This window comes from Pseudochaenichthys georgianus, unplaced genomic scaffold, assembly GCF_902827115.2.
Source record: "Pseudochaenichthys georgianus unplaced genomic scaffold, fPseGeo1.2 scaffold_558_arrow_ctg1, whole genome shotgun sequence".
NCBI lineage: Eukaryota > Metazoa > Chordata > Actinopteri > Perciformes > Channichthyidae > Pseudochaenichthys > Pseudochaenichthys georgianus.
In genome coordinates this window covers 62,329-68,778 of record NW_027263119.1, presented here as the reverse complement: position 1 = coordinate 68,778, position 6,450 = coordinate 62,329, and positions in this window count along the sequence as shown.

Sequence of the window (6,450 nt, the reverse complement as noted above, 5' to 3'; positions counted from 1 at the left end):
TATGATAACCAGCTTGTTAGGGACGCGCGGAGATTTGGAAAGCGGACGAGTTATCCCTCAAAATCTCTATCAAATGGTGACTCGACGTGCCTGATAAACAAAGCTGTGGAAGAATCCGGACGACCGGAATGGGTCGGGAACAAACGCTTTCAAACATCTCAGACAATCAGCAGGGCCCTGCACAAAATAAGGTATGCAGACGCCTGCTATGAAAATCAACTGTCTGTAATTGGATATGCTAAAACTTTAGGATTGTCTGTAGGCATTTCACAGTGTTTTTAAAGTTTAAATGGAATATACAATGCATATTTTTCTATGTTAGGAAAGTTGTATACAAAACGTGAACGTTGATCGCCAGGTAGACAGAAAGTCCTGCGTAACGTAAATAGAGCAGTTTGGCGTGGATCTACAGGTAGCTTATTACTGAGTGGCGTGGAGACGGTGCAGTTTGTGGGTTGCGAGGTTTTATTCCTGCACGACAAAACCTGGAAACTCGATATTTTAGCTCGGGTCGCCGTTTAAAACTGGGGTTAAATAACAGACCAAGGCTGAAAGCTAAAAGCCAGAGGTCTGTTATATGTTGAATCGGGGAAAGAGAACGCGAACCTCACCGAAATTGTGACGGGACCGGCTCTCGTTTCCCTTTGTCTGTAAACTTAATTTGAAAAGCTAACGTGTGATAAAGGGCTCGTTACGACCTGGGTTTTATGCCCCATGGAATGGTCACATTCTTTATGAGTGTCGAAGCATCATTTGAGGTCTTTCTTGTCTGTTGAAATAAACATCACATTATCAAGCTGGACAAACTGTACGGGGAATAAATCTGTGTGATTTTTACCTAAAATACCTGTGTGAGCGATTGTCTGTGGAACTCAGACAATGCACTCAGAAGAGTGAAGCTCATTTGTGGTCTGCTGCTGAAAGGGGGTAACACACCCTTGACATTTTTTTATTACATTGCTGGCCGGTATTGAAGAAGGAAAGCACATTAATAGTAACAACGACAATAGCCCAGTATATTAATACAAGTGAACACATATTAATTAAGTCAGATAAATAAAAGCGAAGTGAATATGGAACGTCAGAATGGTTAAGACAATTCTGAAATTCCAGGGAGTTACCGGGAGCAATGGGAACAGATTAAGAGATTGATTTTAAGTGGAATCAAACAGGGGGCTAAAGAAAAGGCTTGTACATTTAAATAAATAAGAAACATTGCATTGTGAATTTCGTGGTATTCGTCATTTACTGAGAATTTTACTTATATTTCAGAGCAATTAATTGCATACAGTAACGTTGAGGGGAAGTAAGAATGGGTTTTGCTGAGTATATGAAGTACATGCAGGTTAAAGTTTGATTCAAATTGAACATAATAGTGGATTATTCCACCTAGATTGGACATGGAGAGATGATAATTTGTTGGGCATTGGATGGCGAGCTCACTGTGAGAAATATATATTGTCATGCAACAGTGAGGCTAAACTAGTGGGCCAGCAAGTTGGCATATTGAGGGTGGAAAGAACAATGAGAGTAGATTAAGTTGTTTTGTCTTTCATGCTTTTCACCAAGGCTCATTTGAGTGGTTATTGTCTTAATGTAGTGTTGTTTTGTGTTATATTGTGTAAAATATGATGTACCCACAAGCATGTGGTTTATTTGTCACAGGGCTATATCTAATCTCTGAGAGTCCATTGGGTTAATGAGTAAGAGGTCCTTTTGTTCTTCAGGCCACATGTTCAGGAGGAGCAGCATCCAAGTAATTTGACCCCATGAGGTCAGGAGTCATTCTGTTAGACCACAATCTTGTGTAAGACAAATCATTGTTCTTTTGTCACAATTTGAATTACATAACATTTCATTTTGCTAAATCAATTTATCTATAAATGTTGTAGGAGTTTGCTAACATTTTTTAGGAACGACATGGTCCTACATTTGGGTCAAATTACATTACTGTGATCGGATTAGTGTGCTCTGCAGGTTTTCTATTGTTCTAAGTAAAAGTGGGATTTAAAATATGAAGATGTTCTTTCGTAGTGTGTGGAATATGTGATGCTGGAAACATGTCAGTTTTTCAATTTATAGGAGAAAATGGTTTCCTGAAAGAGTTATGTTGGGTAAATATGTAGCAATGGATGAAACAATTTTTAGAGTGAGTTTTTGTAATATCATTAGTAAACATCAGTTATGTTGTTTAGATGGCATTTAACAATTAAGACAGATAGTATGATTAGAAAGAGTCAGAGTGGAAAGGGTTGGAGGTAATGCGTCCCGAGATCTGGACTCCCCCTCTGAGTTAGAAAAGCCAAGAAGCCGACCCTCCAAGCAGACAAAAGACCTAACCCAACAGGAGGCTCCTCCTTCTCCATCGAACAGACAGAGAACCAGAGCTGGAACAACAACAACAACAACAACAACAACAACAAGACTTCAGCCAGAACTATCTCCACCTGTGGCACCCATAACCAAACAGCTTGCTGACAGGCAGAGATCTACGCTCATCAGTCCCTCAGACGGGACCATGAAGTTCCAAGCTGAGCCATGAGATTTGGCACAAGAGCAAAGTGTGGGACATGAAAGCAGAATCCGCCCTCCATAAAAACAGCAGAGAGACTGTGAAGGAGGAGATGAAATGCAAAGCAGTACAAGAACAGTGGCATGATGGGGGCTGCAGATGTAACTGGGCCAATGGCTGCCTAAAAGAGTTACAGCGGATGGAGTTACAGCTGATAGACTGAAGAGAAGACAGAATCAGGGGAGTTGGCATGGTCGATTAGAAGTGAGGAGGCCGGGGTCACGGCTTGAGAAAACCAGAGGAGGAGAAAAGGAGAAAAGGAGAACGGGAATGAGTGAGTTTACACATAAACACACTTATTCACAAAACGCACGTTTAAAGAACTTGAATTAACTTCAGTGGGTTCTGGAGTACAGAGTAGAACCATATTCTTCAATCTTTTCATCATGTTAACAAAATATCCTTTAACAGATTTTTATTCACGTATGAATAAAGTAGTGATCTCATTTGTTACAATATTGATCACCATTAAAGGGATAGTTTTAGGAACCACTCTATAAGACAAATCTTTATCTGTATGGATAATGTTAAAGGGAGAGCTAGTGCCAAGCCAGATATAGTATTCCAATCTAAAGAATTGATTTCACCAATGTGGCATAGTTATTATCATAGGAGGGCTTTAAGATGGAAATATGAAATGACTTCTGTTTTTAAATCCTTGATAAAGGAGGGAGTAATTGTTGCATGTTCGGACACCCAAGGTCCACACACTGCTAAAGAGTTAACATTGATTTTTAGGTGGACCCAGAATTGAAGATGAGCTATGAAATGCATAGCAGAGCTACACAGATCCTAGTGATGTTTTGACACAAGATAATAGTTATGTACACAAGTTTCTGAAATAGATCTATTAGTCATTTTAATACTAATTAGGTGTAAATGAATTGCAGTAGTAGTAGTAGTACTCTAAGGAAGTGACATTTTTTTGGCTAGACACTTTTCAGGGAATGTGGGAAACAGCTGTTCCAATGAGGGGTTGGAGATATCTTGGACATTATAGTTGTAATTGTGAATTAATAAATGATGGCGCTCCATATATACAGATTTTATAGACGGAGGATGCTGGCCTGTGCTGGAACATAAAAGTCTCTGCAGAGCACGACACATGGCCAGAAAGACTGAGACAAACTGACCTTTGACCCTGACCGACAGGGTAACTTGGGAAGGCACTCTCAATGACTGACTCTGAGGTGTACCTGACCAAACCTGACTTTACAACCTGACAGTGTGAGTGTGAGTGAGTGTATGTCTGCATCTGATCAGTGCAACGGCATGATTTAAAACAATGACTAATCAAGCATGTTTTTGGACTAACACATTATTTCTGGGGCTCTGTGTGAAATGAGAGGTTTCCTACAATTCCACAAAAGGGGAAACCGCACATGTGACCCGTTTCTAATCTGCTTGATGATATTTCACTCCCACAGGAGGTGGCAGTTTGCAGAATGTGAAACTCAAACTAAAACATGAAGATTCTGTTTCTTTTAGGACTGAATGAGGGAGAGAAACACTTAATTTCACTGAAGTGTTTACTGTGGAAATGATGGATGTACATTGGGAAAAATGTTTGGTATTTTCTTATAATCCATTATGACCTGAAGGTTTTCTTCCCATACAGGATTTTGTTTACACATGAGTTAATGTGTAAAAAAGGGGGAGTGTAAACTTCACAATGTACATTTTTCATTTAGGGACTGAAAGGAACCTGCTGCCCCAACTCGATTGTTCAATCTGACCATTGATTGATAGTTTTAGAATTGACCTGCTCCATATCTGGGATAAGAGGCTGTTTGAATGAATGTTGACATGTCTCTAATATTGATTGAGTTATAGCAGGTAACACAGATAAAGAATCAGTGGCCAAGGGGCTACCAGAGAGATGTAAGTCCAGAATGGAATACTGAAGAAGTTGACCTGTGAGTAAAGTTTCAACTAATGTGTCAACAGGTATTAAAGTAACTGAGGTTTGAAATGTAGAAAGAACATATTTACAGTTAAGCTAAAACATAGTAATGTAATGAGACACAATTTAATTTAGACAACATCATGTAACTAGTCTGGTAAAGAAGTAAAAGCCATAGACTTTATTGTTTAGGTCATTATGAGGATATACATTTCATCTACATTTATAATAGAAAGACATTTGATGACAGTTTGTTGGAATTCTGTATTCATTTTTTCAGCGGGATAATATCTAAGCACTGACGGGTAGAAGCAGTATCACCAGGAAGCCTTTCACTTTGTTAGTATTGTGATTTTGGTTGTTTTTGAATCCATAACATTAGTGTGTTTCTTTACCAGAAACATTAGCAGTTCAAATCATACTTAGATTTTTAATGGGATCTCAAGGATTTCATTTAAAAATAAACACAGATGCTTGTCAGAAATTCAGAGCTATTGAAATATGTTATTTAGTTTACCTAAAGATGTTGGGGTTCTTATTTAGTTGGCACAGTCCAAGTATTAAGATTCTGAAGCTGCACAATTAATTTAGAAAACCTGTTCACAGACGTCTGTTGTTTTAAGACACCCCACCAACAGGCTCCAAGTGGCCACGCACTGGTGGGTCAAACAGCCGAGGGCCCCAGAGCCCGGAGCGTAGGTTTGAGGGATTTGTATCAGATTTCTCCACACAGGTTGTTGATGCCAAAAGGGGGACCCGAGACGCAGGAGGCTGACGCTCATCAGGACAAAGTGGATCAACCCCAGGCTCTCCGGCCCCGACCGAGTGACCCAGCGGATCTCTCATGCCGTCCGCATAGGAGGAAAGGGGGACAGCTCGTACCACGGGAGCCAGTGTGCAGCGTTGAAACCACCTGCTAGGACCAGGGGACGACATCAAGACGGATCTGGGTCTCGTCATGGAGGTCGACACGGATGCTGTCATCAGCGGACTGGAGGAGAAGGACCTCGAGGACATCCATGCAGCAGACGACTTGGAAGCGGCTGACAGTGGGCTGGGGGACTTGTCGAGGCAGCAGAGGAGTCTACTTCTCTCTGATCAGTTCCACCCGTGAAGGGAAAGCCGCATCTCCCCCTCCCTATCAGCTGTCGTGTGGGCTATTCCTTTGGGGGGGGGGGCGGGCAGGCGGGCTGATGATTCACCACCAGGAGACTGCTTCTTAGCACTCAGCTGCCCCCCTCATGGTTCCTTCACTGCCATGGGAAGTGATGTTCTGTTCCTTCACGATTTCAAGTACTTTGGATCTCAGTTTCTGATGGATTTATACGATATTGGGGGACAGACACAGTAGATATGTTTCAAGTGCCTTGTGTAAGTTGCACTCTTTTAAAAGAGTGCAAAAGGGGGATTGCAGCATCTGATATTTAAGAAGTGTGTTCTATTTGAAATGGCAGAAAGTCTTGTTGCAATTTCCAGATATTAAAAGAGGTCCCTTGAGTTTCTCTGGTAATTATCAATAGTAGCAGTTAAGTGAATACTGTTCAAACAATACTTGTGTTTGATATTGATTTCTCTGTTTTATCCTTACATAAAGGTGAGGACTAAAATGGCTCTAAACAAGGGCTGTTTAGAGTAAACAGGGTTGTATTGCCCTGTGAGGGAGGTGTAGGCATGCAGGACAGGGTGCTAGGTGGGGGGAAGAGAATATTCTGCTTAAGATCTCTAGCATGTCATGTTTCAGGGAAGTCTACATATCTTGAATAGTATATGTGTGGGTTTAATTACTTTGTATTCTGTGTAACCAGAAGTTGGAGATATGACAGATGAAATATTTGTGTTCTCTTAAATATCCTTTAAGACACATCTGAGGTCTCTGGAATGTGGGGGGGGGGGCGGTGTGTGTGTGGAGGCTGAGTAAACTCCACCCCTTCCTGTTTCTGTTGGTATGAAAGCCTATTCAGCTTTTTGTTCTGTC